General features: G+C 40.2%; 1 non-coding gene across 1 annotated transcript; it reads right to left on the reverse strand.

Annotated features, from left to right (window-relative positions):
- Positions 1 to 8,355: 8,355 nt before the first annotated feature.
- On the reverse strand, positions 8,356 to 8,463 carry LOC130953231 (small nucleolar RNA R71). The gene has a single exon (XR_009075402.1). It is a non-coding gene; the product is annotated as a small nucleolar RNA R71 (small nucleolar RNA).
- Positions 8,464 to 14,612: the final 6,149 nt, after the last annotated feature.

A 14,612-nucleotide genomic window follows, 5' to 3' on the forward strand; every position in this document is an offset into this window, starting at 1 on the left:
GGCCCACTTGGTGTGTGCTTGGGCTGAGCAGTGAAGCATTTTCGTGTAGAGACTCTTCTTGGAGTTAAACGCCAGCTTTTATGCCAGTTTGGGCGTTTAACTCCCATTTTGGTGCCAGTTCCGGCGTTTAACGCTGGAATTTCTGAGGGTGACTTTGAACGCCGGTTTGGGCCATCAAATCTTGGGCAAAGTATGGACTATCATATATTGCTGGAAAGCCCAGGATGTCTACTTTCCAACGCTGTTGAGAGAGCGCCAATTGGGCTTCTGTAGCTCCAGAAAATCCACTTCGAGTGCAGGGAGGTCAGAATCCAACAGCATCTGCAGTCCTTTTCAGTCTCTGGATCAGATTTTTGCTCAGATCCCTCAATTTCAGCCAGAAAATACCTGAAATCACAGAAAAACACACAAACTCATAGTAAAGTCCAGAAAAGTGAATTTTAACTAAAAACTAATAAAAATATAATAAAAACTAACTAAAAGATACTAAAAACATACTAAAAACAATGCCAAAAAGCGTATAAATTATCCGCTCATCACAACACCAAACTTAAATTGTTGCTTGTCCCCAAGCAACTGAAAATCAAATAAGATAAAAAGAAGAGAATATACTATAGACTCCAAACTATCAATGAAACTTAGCTCCAAATTAGATGAGCGGGACTAGTAGCTTTTTGCCTCCGAACAGTTTTGGCATCTCACTTTATCCTTTGAATTTCAGAATGATTGGCTTCTTTAGGAACTCAGAATCCAGATAGTGTTATTGATTCTCTTAGTTAAGTATGATGATTCTTGAACACAGCTACTTTGTGAGTCTTGGCCGTGGCCCAAAGCACTCTGTCTTCCAGTATTACCACCGGATACATACATACCACAGACACATAATTGGGTGAACCTTTTCAGATTGTGACTCAGCTTTGCTAGAGTCCCCAATTAGAGGTGTCCAGGGTTCTTAAGCACACTCTTTTTGCCTTGGATCACAACTTTATTTCTTTCTTTTTTCTTTCTTTTTCGGTTTTTTTTTTTTCGCTTGCTTCTTCTCTTTTTTTTGTATTCACTGCTTTTTCTTGCTTCAAGAATCATTTCTATGATTTTTCAGATCCTCAGTAACATGTCTCCTTTTTCATCATTCTTTCAAGAGCCAACAATTTTAACATTCATGAACAACAAATTCAAAAGACATATGCACTGTTCAAGCATACATTCAGAAAACAAAAAGTATTGTCACCACATCAAACTAATTAAGCTAGTTTTAAAGATGAATTCAAAATCCTGTACTTCTTGTTCTTTTGTAATAAAAACAGTTTTCTTTTAAGAAAGGTGATGGATTTCATAGGACATTCATAACTTCAAGGCATAGACACTAAGACACTAATGATCATAAGACACAAACATGGATAAACATAAAGCATAATTTCGAAAAACAGAAAAATAAAGAACAAGGAGATTAAAGAACGGGTCCACCTTAGTGATGGCGGCTTGTTCTTCCTCTTGAAGGTCTTATGGAGTGCTTGATCTCCTCAATGTCTCTACCTTGTCTTTGTTGCTCCTCTCTTAGTTGTCCCATGATGGAACTCAATTCTCCTAGGGAGGTGTTAATTTGCTCCCAATAGTCTTGTGGAGAAAAGTGCATCCCTTGAGGCATCTCAGGGATCTCATGATGAGAGGGATCTCTTGTTTGCTCCATCCTTTAGTAATGGGCTTGAGGTCATGCCTTCTCAGTTGAACCGGCTTCCCTTTTGAGTTTCTCTTCCATTGGGCATCCTCTTCACAGATGTCTATGAGGACTTGGTCCAACCTTTGATCAAAGTTGACCCTTCTTCATGGCCACAACTTCATAGAAGTGGTCTTGATGCAACCTTGAGATGAATCTCTCCATCTCTCATGACTCAGAGGTGGAAGCTTTTGCCTTCCCTTTCCTCTTTCTAGAGGTTTCTCCGGCCTTGGATGCCATAAATGGTTATGGAAAAACAAAAAGCAATGCTTTTACCACACCAAACTTAAAAGGTTTGCTCGTCCTCGAGCAAAAGAAGAAAGAAGAGAGTAGAAGAAGAAGAAATGAGGAAGAAGGTGATGGCTTTGTGTTCGGCCATGTATGGGTGGGTTTGGGAGGGAAAGTGGTTTGAATTTGAATGGTGAGGTAGGTGGGGTTTTATGAAGGATGGATGTGAGTGGTGAAGAGAAAGATGGGTGGTGAGGTTGGTGGGGATCCTGTGGGGTCCACAGATCCTGAGGTGTCAAGGAAAAGTCATCCCTGCACCAAATGGCAATCAAAATCACGTTTTGTGCCAAATCTGGCGTTAAACGCCGGGCTGGTGCCCCTTTCTGGCGTTTAACGCCAGGTTCTTGCCCTTTCCTGGTGTTTAACGCCAGTCTGGTGCCCCTTTCTGGCGTTAAACGCCCAGAATGGTGCCAGACTGGGCGTTAAACGCCCAACTGCTAGCCTCACTGGCGTTTAAACGCCAGTGAGTTCTTCCTCCAGGGTGTGCTATTTTTCTTCCTGTTTTTCATTCTGTTTTTGCTTTTTCAATTGATTTTGTGACTTCTTATGATCATCAACCTACAAAAAACATAAAATAACAAAAGAAAGTAGATAAAATATAACATTGGGTTGCCTCCCAACAAGCGCTTCTTTAATGTCAGTAGCTTGACAGAGGGCTCTTATGGAGCCTCACAGATACTCAGAGCAATGTTGGAACCTCCCAACACCAAACTTAGAGTTTGAATGTGGGGGTTCAACACCAAACTTAGAGTTTGGTTGTGGCCTCCCAACACCAAACTTAGAGTTTGACTGTGGGGGCTCTGCTTGTCTCTGATTTGAGAGAAGCTCTTCATGCTTCCTCTCCATGGTGACAGAGGGATATCCTTGAGCCTTAAACACAAAGGATTCTTCATTCACTTGAATGATCAACTCTCCTCTATCAACATCAATCACAGCCTTTGCTGTGGCCAGGAAGGGTCTGCCAAGGATGATGGTTTCATCCATGCACTTCCCAGTCTCTAGGACTATGAAATCAGTAGGGATGTAATGGTCTTCAACTTTTACCAAAACATTCTCTACAAGTCCATGAGCTTGTTTTCTTGAGTTGTCTGCCATCTCTAGTGAGATTCTTGCAGCTTGTACCTCAAAGATCCCTAGCTTCTCCATTACAGAGAGAGGCATGAGGTTTACACTTGACCCTAAGTCACACAGAGCCTTCTTGAAGGTCATGGTGCCTATGGTACAAGGTATGGAAAACTTCCCAGGATCTTGTCTCTTTTGAGGTAATTTCTGCCTAGACAAGTCATCCAGTTCTTTGGTGAGCAAAGGGGGTTCATCCTCCCAAGTCTCATTTCCAAATAACTTGTCATTTAGCTTCATGATTGCTCCAAGATATTTAGCAACTTGATCTTTAGTGACATACTCATCCTCTTCAGAGGAGGAATACTCATCAAAGCTCATGAAAGGCAGAAGTAAGTCCAATGGAATCTCTATGGTCTCATTTTGAGCCTCAGATTCCCATGGTTCCTCATTAGGGAACTCTGTGGAGGTCAGTGCACGCCCATTGAGGCCTTCCTCAGTGGCGTCCACTTCCTCTCTTCCCTCTCTAGATTCGGCCATGGTTATGGCTTTGCACTCTCCTTTTGGATTTTCTTCTGTATTGCTTGGAAGAGTACTTGGAGGGAGTTCAGTAATTTTCTTGCTCAGTTGTCCCACTGGTGCCTCCAAATTCCTGATGGAGGACCTTGTTTCAGTCATGAAACTTTTAGTGGTCTTGATTAGATCAGAGACCATGGCTGCTAAGTCAGAGGGGTTCTGCTTAGAGTTCTCTGTCTGTTGCTGAGAAGATGATGGAAAAGGATTGCCATTGCTAAAACTGTTTCTTCCACCATTATTGTTATTGAAACCTTGTTGAGGTTTCTCTTGATTCTTCCATGAGAAATTTGGGTGATTTCTCCATGAAGAATTATAGGTGTTTCCATAGGGTTCTCCTAGGTAATTCACCTCTTCCATTGAAGGGTTCTCAGGATCATAAGCTTCTTCTTCAGATGAAGCATCCTTAGTACTGCTTGGTGCATTTTGCATTCCAGACAGACTTTGAGAAATCAAATTGACTTGTTGAGTCAATATTTTGTTCTGAGCCAATATGGCATTCAGAGTATCAATCTCAAGAACTCCTTTTTTCTGACTTGTCCCATTGTTCACAGGATTCCTTTCAGAAGTGTACATGAATTGGATATTTGCAACCATTTCAATGAGCTCTTGAGCTTCTGTAGGCGTCTTCTTCAGATGAAGAGATCCTCCAGCAGAGCTATCCAAAGACATCTTGGACAGTTCAGAGAGACCATCATAGAAAATACCTATGATGCTCCATTTAGAAAGCATGTCAGATGGACATTTTCTGATTACTTGTTTGTATCTTTCCCAAGCTTTATAGAGGGATTCTCCATCCTTCTGTCTGAAGGTATGGACTTCCACTCTAAGCTTACTCAATTTTTGAGGTGGAAAGAACTTTGCCAAGAAAGCATTGACTAGCTTTTCCCAAGAGTCCAGGCTTTCTTTAGGTTGTGAGTCCAACCATGTCCTAGCTCTGTCTCTTACAGCAAAAGGGAATAGCATAAGTCTGTAGACCTCAGGGTCAACCCCATTAGTCTTGACTGTGTCACAGATTTGCAAGAATTCAGCTAAAAACTGATGAGGATCTTCCAATGGAAGTCCATGGAACTTGCAATTCTGTTGCATTAGAGAAACTAATTGAGGCTTAAGCTCAAAGTTGTTTGCTCCAATGGCAGGTGATGAGCGGATAATTTGTACGCTTTTTGGCATTTTTTTAGTATGTTTTTAGTATCTTTTAGTTAGTTTTTATTATATTTTTATTAGTTTTTAGTTAAAATTCACTTTTCTGGACTTTACTATGAGTTTGTGTGTTTTTCTGTGATTTTAGGTATTTTCTGGCTGAAATTGAGGGACCTGAGCAAAAATCTGATTCAGAGACTAAAAAGGACTGCAGATGCTGTTGGATTCTGACCTCCCTGCACTCGAAGTGGATTTTCTGGAGCTACAGAAGCCCAATTGGCGCGCTCTCAACGGCGTTGGAAAGTAGACATCCTGGGCTTTCCAGCAATATATAATAGTCCATACTTTGCCCAAGATTTGATGGCCCAAACCGGCGTTCAAAGTCACCTCAAGAAATTCCAGCGTTAAACGCCGGAACTGGCACCTAATTGGGAGTTAAACGCCCAAACTGGCACTAAAGCTGGCGTTTAACTCCAAGAAGAGTCTCTACACGAAAATGCTTCATTGCTCAGCCCAAGCACACACCAAGTGGGCCCGGAAGTGGATTTTTATGTCATTTACTCATTTCTGTACGCCTTAGGCTACTAGTTTTCTATAAGTAGGACCTTGTACTATTGTATTTTCATCTTTTGGGACATCTAGTTCTTAGATCAGATCTTGGTTCTTCTGGTTCCCTCTCTGGGGCCGAAACCAATGATCACTTTTGTTCTTATGTATTTTCAACGGTGGAGTTTCTACACACCATAGATTAAGGTGTGGAGCTCTGCTGTACCTCGAGTATTAATGCAATTACTATTGTTCTTCTATTCAATTCCGCTTGTTCTTTATCCAAGATATCACTTGTTCTTCAACCTGATGAATGTGATGATTGACGCCCATCATCATTCTCACTCACGAACAAGGTGACTGACAACCATTCTTGTTCTACAAGCATCTGAGGCTTAGTGAATATCTCTTGGATTCTTTAATCGGAATCCTCGTGGTATAGGCAGGACCTGATGGCGGCATTCAAGAGAATCCGGAAGGTCTAAACCTTTTCTGTGGTATTCTGAGTAGGATTCAATGATTGAATGACTGTGACGTGCTTCAAACCTGTAACCTACTGGGCGTTAGTGACAGACGCAAAAGAGTGATTCTATTCCGGTAGGGGAGGGAACCAAACCGGTGATTGGCCGCACTGTGACAGAGTGTAAGAGCATTAGCTTTCACTGCGCGGATGGGAGGTAGCTGCTGACAACAGTGAAACCCTACACGAGCTTGCCATGGAAAGGAGTAAGAAGGATTGGATGAAGACAGTAGGAAAGCAGAGAGACGGAAGGGAAGGCATCTTCATACACTTGTCTGAAGCTCTTACACCAATGATATACATAAGTATCTCTATCTTTATCTTTATGTTATTTTCGTTCATCACCATTATACATTTGAGTCTGCCTGACTGAGATTTACAAGATGACCATAGCTTGCTTCATACCACCAATCTCCGTGGGATCGACCCTTACTCGCGTAAGGTTTATTACTTGGACGACCCAGTGCACTTGCTGGTTAGTTGTGCGGAGTTGCAAAAGTGTTATTGCAATTTCGTGCACCAAGTTTTTGGCGCCGTTGCCGGGGATTGTTCTTGTGTATGGACAACTGACGGTTCATCTTGTTGCTTAGATTAGGTATTTTCTTCAGAGTTCTTAAGAATGAATTCTAGTGTTTCAAGGTGATGTTCTTATCATCACCAAGGCTGATTGATTCTCATCAATTTAGCTCTTGAATGCAGTGTGCTGCTGAAGCTTGGCCGGCCATGTCTAATTCCTTTAGACTAAAGCTTTAGACTAACATTACATGATTCCTGAATTCTCATTAAGAATTTTGATATCTTTTTCTACTTAATTTTCGAAAATCACAAAAAAAAAAATTTTACAAAAATCATAAAACCAAAAATATTTGATGTTTCTTGCTTGAGTCTAGTGTCTCATCTTAAGTTTGGTGTCAATTGCATGCATTCATTCATGTGTCTTAAGGATCTTCAAGTAATTCTTGATGATTTCTTGCTCTGATCTTTGAATTCTATTGACTTGAGTGTTTTGTTGTTTCTCATATGCATTCTCATTTTTGTTAATGTCAGTAGTGTACAAACTGCTAAGTTTGGTGTCTTGCATGCATTGTTATTTGATTTTAGTTGCATTTTGATTATTCCTCATTATTAAAAATCCAAAAATATTTTTAATTTGTGTCTTTTCAAGTCAATAATACAGAGAATTGAAGATTCAGAACATACTGCAGAGGAATTATACAGAAAAAGCTGGGCATTCAAAAATGCCCAGTGAAGAAGACAGACTGGCGTTTAAACGCCAGCCAGGGTGCCTGGCTGGGCGTTTAACGCCCAAAAGGGTAGTAGTTTGGGCGTTAAACGCCAGAATGTGCACCATTCTGGGCGTTTAACGCCAGGATGGCAAAGGGGGAAGATTTTGTTTTCAAAATCAATTTTTTTCAAGTTTTCAAAGTTTTTCAAAATCAAATCTTTTTCAAACCATATCTTTTCAATCAAATATTTTCAAAATCAATTTCTTTCCTTTTTCAAAGATACTTACTAACAATTAATGATTTGATTGAACATTTTTTTCCTTTTCTGTTGAGGAAGGTTTTATGTTTGAATCATATCTTTTCTTGTTAGGCAAGTCATTAATTTTTAAAATCAAATCTTTTTAAAATTGTTTTCAAATCATATCTTTTCAATCATATCTTTTTAAAACCATAATTTTTCAATCACATCTTTTTTTTTTTTTTAAATAAGTTTTCAATCAAATCTTTTTGATTTCTAATTTCAAAATCTTTTACTTAAATTTTCGAAAATTACTTCCCTTCTTCTCACATCCTTCTATTCATGGACTAACACTATTCTTTAATGCAAAATTCGAACTCCATCTTCTTTGATAAGTTCGAATTTTCTACTTCTGTCTTCTACTTTTCTTTTCCTCTGACACCTCAAGGAATCTCTATACTGTGACATAGAGGATTCCATATTTTCTTGTTTTCTTCTCTTTCATATGAGCAGGAACAAAGACAAAGGCATTCTTGTTGAAGCTGACCCTGAACCTGAAAGGACCGTGAAGAGAAAGCTAAGAGAAGCCAAAGCACAACTCTCTTTAGAGGACCTGACCGAATTCTTCAAAGAAGAAGAAGACATGACAGCCGAAAACAACAACAATGCCAACAATGCAAGGAAGGTGCTGGGTGACTTCACTGCACCTACTCCTGATTTCTATGGGAGAAGCATCTCTATCCCTGCCATTGGAGCAAACAACTTTGAGCTTAAGCCTCAATTAGTTTCTCTAATGCAACAGAATTGCAAGTTCCATGGACTTCCAATGGAAGATCCTCATCAGTTCTTAGCTGAATTCTTGCAAATCTGTGACACAGTCAAGACTAATGGGGTAGACCCTGAGGTCTATAGACTGATGCTATTCCCTTTTGCTGTAAGAGACAGAGCTAGAATATGGTTGGATTCTCAACCTAAAGAAAGCCTGGACTCTTGGGAAAAGCTAGTCAATGCCTTCTTGGCAAAGTTCTTTCCACCACAAAGATGGAGTAAGCTTAGAGTGGAAGTCCAAACCTTCAGACAGAAGGATGGAGAATCCCTCTATGAAGCTTGGGAAAGGTACAAACAATTAATCAGAAGATGTCCCTCAGACATGCTTTCTGAATGGAGCATCATAGGTATATTCTATGATGGTCTCTCTGAACTATCCAAGATGTCTTTGGATAGCTCAGCTGGAGGATCTCTTCATCTGAAGAAGACGCCTGCAGAGGCTCAAGAGCTAATTGAAATGGTTGCAAATAACCAATTCATGTACACTTCTGAAAGGAATCCTATGAACAATGGGACTAGTCAGAAGAAAGGAGTTCTTGAGATTGACACTCTGAACGCCATTTTAGCTCAGAATAACATATTGACTCAACAAGTCAATTTGATTTCTCAAAGTCTGTCTGGAATGCAAAATGCACCAAACAGTACTAAGGATGCTTCATCTGAGGAAGAAGCTTATGATCCTGAGAACCCTTCAATGGAAGAGGTGAATTACCTAGGAGAACCCTATGGAGACACCTATAACTCTTCATGGAGAAATCACCCAAATTTCTCATGGAAGAATCAAGAGAGACCTCAACAAGGTTTCAATAACAATAATGGTGGAAGAAACAGGCTTAGCAATAGCAAGCCTTTTCCATCATCTTCTCAGCAACAGACAGAGAGTTCTAAGCAGAACCCCTCTGACTTAGCAACCATGGTCTCTGATCTAATCAAAACCACTCAAAGTTTCATGACTGAAACAAGGTCTTCCATTAGGAATTTGGAAGGACAAGTGGGACAGCTGAGCAAGAAAGTTACTGAACTCCCTCCAAGTACTCTTCCAAGCAACACAGAAGAAAATCCAAAAGGAGAGTGCAAAGCCATCAATATGGCCGAATTTGGAGAGGAAGGGGAGGAAGTGAACGCCACTGAGGAAGACCTCAATGGGCGTGCACCAACCTCCAATGAGTTCCCCAATGAGGAACCATGGGAATCTGAGGCTCAAAATGAGACCATAGAGATTCCATTGGACTTACTTCTGCCATTCATGAGCTCTGATGAGTATTCTTCCTCTGAAGAGGATGAGTATGTCACTGAAGAGTAAGTTGCTAAATATCTTGGAGCAATCATGAAGCTAAATGACAAGTTATTTGGAAATGAGACTTGGGAGACTGAACCTCCTTTGCTCACCAAAGAACTGGATGACTTGTCTAGGCAGAAATTACCTCAAAAGAGACAAGACCCTGGGAAGTTTTCCATACCTTGTACCATAGGCACCATGACCTTCAAGAAGGCCTTGTGTGACTTAGGGTCAAGTGTGAACCTCATGCCCCTCTCTGTAATGGAGAAATTAGGGATCTTTGAGGTGCAAGCTGCAAGAATCTCATTAGAGATGGCAGACAATTCAAGAAAACAAGCTCATGGACTTGTAGAGAATGTTTTGGTTAAGATTTAAGACCATTACATCCCTACTGATTTCATAGTCCTAGAGACTGGGAAGTGTATGGATGAATCCATCATCCTTGGCAGACCCTTCCTAGCCACAGCAAAGGCTGTGATTGATGTTGATAGAGGTGAACTGATCATTCAAGTGAATGAAGAATCCTTTGTGTTTAAGGCTCAAGGATATCCCTCTGTCACCATGGAGATGAAGCTTGAAGAGCTTCTCTCAAATCAGAGACAAACAGAGCCCCCACAGTCAAACTCTAAGTTTGGTGTTGGGAGGCCACAACCAAACTCTAAGTTTGGTGTTGAACCCCCACATTCAAACTCTAAGTTTGGTGTTGGGAGGTTCCAACATTGCTCTGAGTATCTGTGAGGCTCCATGAGAGCCCTCTGTCAAGCTACTGACATTAAAGAAGCGCTTGTTGGGAGGCAACCCAATATTATATTTTATATAGTTTCTTTTGTTATTTTACGTTTTTTGTAGGTTGATGATCATAAGAAGTCACAAAATCCATTGAAAAAGAAAAAACAGAATGAAAAACAGGAAGAAAAACAGCACACCCTGGAGGAAGATGCTGCTGGCGTTCAAACGCCAGTAAGCCTAGCATTTGGGCGTTTAACGCCCAGTCTGGCACCATTCTGGGCGTTTAACGCCAGAAAGGGGCACCAGACTGGCGTTAAACGCCAGGAAAGGGCAAGAACCTGGCGTTAAATGCCAGGAATGGGCATCAGCCCGGCGTTTAACGCCAGAAATGGCTCAAAACGTGGATTTTGATGCCAATTGGTGCAGGGATGACTTTTCCTTGACACCTCAGGATCTGTGGACCCCACAGGATCCCCAAACAACCCCACCACTCTCTCTTCTTCTTCACCCATTCACCAATCACCTCAACATCTCTTTCTCTTCACCACTCACATCCATCCTTCATAAAACACCACTCCTTTCCCTTTTGGCCGAACCACAAGGCCATCTCCCTCTCCTCCATTTCTTCTTCTTCTACTCTCTTCTTTCTTCTTTTGCTCGAGGACGAGCAAACCTTTTAAGTTTGGTGTGGTAAAAGCATTGCTTTTTGCTTTTCCATAACCATTTATGGCATCCAAAGCCGGTTCAACTGAGAAGGCATGACCTCAAGCCCATCACTAAGAAGAAGATGGAGCAAACAAGAGACCCCTCTCATCAAGAGATCCCTGAGATGCCTCAAGGGATGCACTTTCCTCCACAAGACTATTGGGAGCAACTAAGCACCTCCCTAGGAGAATTAAGTTCCAACATGGGACAACTAAGGGTGGAGCACCAAGAACACTCCACTCTCCTCCATGAAATTAGAGAAGATCAAAGAATCATGAGAGAGGAGCAACAAAGGCAAGGAAGAGACATTGAGGAGCTCAAGCACTCCATAGGACCTTCAAGAGGAAGGAAGAGCCGCCATCACTAAGGTGGACCCGTTCCTTGATTTTCTTGTTCTTTATTCTTCTGTTTTTCGAATTTTAGTGCTTATGTTTATCTATGTTTGTGTCTTATGATCATTAGTGTCTTAGTGTCTATGCCTTAAAGCTATCAATATGAATCCATCACCTTTCTTAAATGAAAACTGTTTTTATCACAAAAGAATAAGAAGTACAGGATTTCAAATTCATCTTTAAAACTAGCTTAATTAGTTTGATGTGGTGACAATACTTTTTGTTTTCTGAATGTATGCTTGAACAGTGCATATGTCTTTTGAATTTGTTGTTCATGAATGTTAAAGTTGTTGGCTCTTGAAAGAATGATGACAAAGGAGACATGTTACTGAGGATCTGAAAAATCATAAAAATGATTCTTGAAGCAAGAAAAAGCAGTGAATACAAAAAAAAAAAGAGAAAAAGAAAGAAAAAGAGAGAAAAAGAAAGAAAAAGAAAGAAAAAGAAAGAAATAAAGTTGTGATCCAAGGCAAAAAGAGTGTGCTTAAGAACCCTGGACACCTCTAATTGGGGACTTTAGCAAAGCTGAGTCACAATCTGAAAAGGTTCACCCAATTATGTGTATGTGGCATGTATGTATCCGGTGGTAATACTGGAAGACAGAGTGCTTTGGGCCACGGCCAAGACTCAATAAGTAGCTGTGTTCAAGAATCATCATACTTAACTAAGAGAATCAATAACACTATCTGGATTCTGAGTTCCTAAAGAAGCCAATCATTCTGAATTTCAAGGGATAAAGTGAGATGCCAAAACTGTTCGGAGGCAAAAAGCTACTAGTCCCGCTCATCTAATTTGGAGCTAAGTTTCATTGATAATTTGGAGTCTATAGTATATTCTCTTCTTTTTATCCTATTTGATTTTCAGTTGCTTGGGGACAAGCAACAATTTAAGTTTGGTGTTGTGATGAGCGGATAATTTGTACGCTTTTTGGCATTATTTTTAGTATGTTTTTAGTATCTTTTAGTTAGTTTTTATTATATTTTTATTAGTTTTTAGTTAAAATTCACTTTTCTGGACTTTACTATGAGTTTGTGTGTTTTTCTGTGATTTCAGGTATTTTCTGGCTGAAATTGAGGGACCTGAGCAAAAATCTGATTCAGAGACTAAAAAGGACTGCAGATGCTGTTGGATTCTGACCTCCCTGCACTCGAAGTGAATTTTCTGGAGATACAGAAGCCCAATTGGCGCGCTCTCAATGGCGTTGGAAAGTAGACATCCTGGGCTTTCCAGCAATATATAATAGTCCATACTTTGCCCAAGATTTGATGGCCCAAACCGGCGTTCAAAGTCACCTCAAGAAATTCCAGCGTTAAACGCCGGAACTGGCACCTAATTGGGAGTTAAACGCCCAAACTGGCACTAAAGCTGGCGTTTAACTCCAAGAAGAGTCTCTACACGAAAATGCTTCATTGCTCAGCCCAAGCACACACCAAGTGGGCCCGGAAGTGGATTTTTATGTCATTTACTCATTTCTGTACGCCTTAGGCTACTAGTTTTCTATAAGTAGGACCTTGTACTATTGTATTTTCATCTTTTGGGACATCTAGTTCTTAGATCAGATCTTGGTTCTTCTGGTTCCCTCTCTGGGGCCGAAACCAATGATCACTTTTATTCTTATGTATTTTCAACGGTGGAGTTTCTACACACCATAGATTAAGGTGTGGAGCTCTGCTGTACCTCGAGTATTAATGCAATTACTATTGTTCTTCTATTCAATTCCGCTTGTTCTTTATCCAAGATATCACTTGTTCTTCAACCTGATGAATGTGATGATTGACGCCCATCATCATTCTCACTCACGAACAAGGTGACTGACAACCATTCTTGTTCTACAAGCATCTGAGGCTTAGTGAATATCTCTTGGATTCTTTAATCGGAATCCTCGTGGTATAGGCAGGACCTGATGGCGGCATTCAAGAGAATCCGGAAGGTCTAAACCTTGTCTGTGGTATTCTGAGTAGGATTCAATGATTGAATGACTGTGACGTGCTTCAAACCTGTAACCTACTGGGCGTTAGTGACAGACGCAAAAGAGTGATTCTATTCCGGTAGGGGAGGGAACCAAACCGGTGATTGGCCGCACTATGACAGAGTGTAAGAGCATTAGCTTTCACTGCGCGGATGGGAGGTAGCTGCTGATAACAGTAAAACCCTACACGAGCTTGCCATGGAAAGGAGTAAGAAGGATTGGATGAAGACAGTAGGAAAGCAGAGAGACGGAAGGGAAGGCATCTTCATACACTTGTCTGAAGCTCTTACACCAATGATATACATAAGTATCTCTATCTTTATCTTTATGTTATTTTCGTTCATCACCATTATACATTTGAGTCTGCCTGACTGAGATTTACAAGATGACCATAGCTTGCTTCATACCACCAATCTCCGTGGGATCGACCCTTACTCGCGTAAGGTTTATTACTTGGACGACCCAGTGCACTTGCTGGTTAGTTGTGCGGAGTTGCAAAAGTGTTATTGCAATTTCGTGCACCAGCAGGGATAGAGATGCCTCTCCCATAGAAGTCGGGAGTAGGTGCAGTAAAGTCACCCAGCACCTTCCTTGCATTGTTGGCATTGTTGTTGTTTTCGGCTGTCATGGGTTCTTCTTCTTTGAAGAATTCGGTCAGGTCCTCTACAGAGAGTTGTGCCTTAGCTTCTCTTAGCTTTCGCTTCAAGGTCCTTTCAGGTTCAGGGTCAGCTTCAACAAGAATGCCCTTGTCTCTGCTCCTGCTCATATGAAAGAGAAGAGAACAAGAAATTGTGGAATCCTCTATGTCACTGTATAGAGATTCCTTGAGGTGTCAGAGGAAAAGAAAAATAGAAGGCAGAAGTAGAAAATTCGAACTTATCAAAGAAGATGGAGTTCGAATTTTGCATTAAGGAATAGTGTTAGTCCAAAAATAGAAGGATGTGAGAAGAAGGGAAGTAATTTTTGAAAATTAAGTAAAAGATTTTGAAAACATTTTGAAAAATACTAATTGATTTTCGAAAACAAAAGTGGGAAAGAAGTAAAGTGATTTTTGAAAAAGATTTTGAAATTAGAAATTAAAAAAATTTGATTGAAAACTATTTTGAAAAAGATGTGATTAAAAAGATATGATTGGTTTTAAAAAGATGTGATTGAAAAGATATGATTTGAAAACAATTTTAAAAAGATATGATTTGAAAACAATTTTAAAAAGATTTGATTTTAAAAATTAATGACTTGCCTAACAAGAAAAGATATGATTCAAACATTAAACCTTTCTCAACAGAAAAGGCAACAAACTTGAGATGTTCAATCAAATCATTAATTGTTAGTAAGTATCTTTGAAAAAGGAAGGAAATTGATTTTTGAAAACATTTGATTGAAAAGATTTGATTTGAAAAAGA

This window comes from Arachis stenosperma, chromosome 9 (genome assembly GCF_014773155.1).
Source record: "Arachis stenosperma cultivar V10309 chromosome 9, arast.V10309.gnm1.PFL2, whole genome shotgun sequence".
Lineage (NCBI taxonomy): Eukaryota > Viridiplantae > Streptophyta > Magnoliopsida > Fabales > Fabaceae > Arachis > Arachis stenosperma.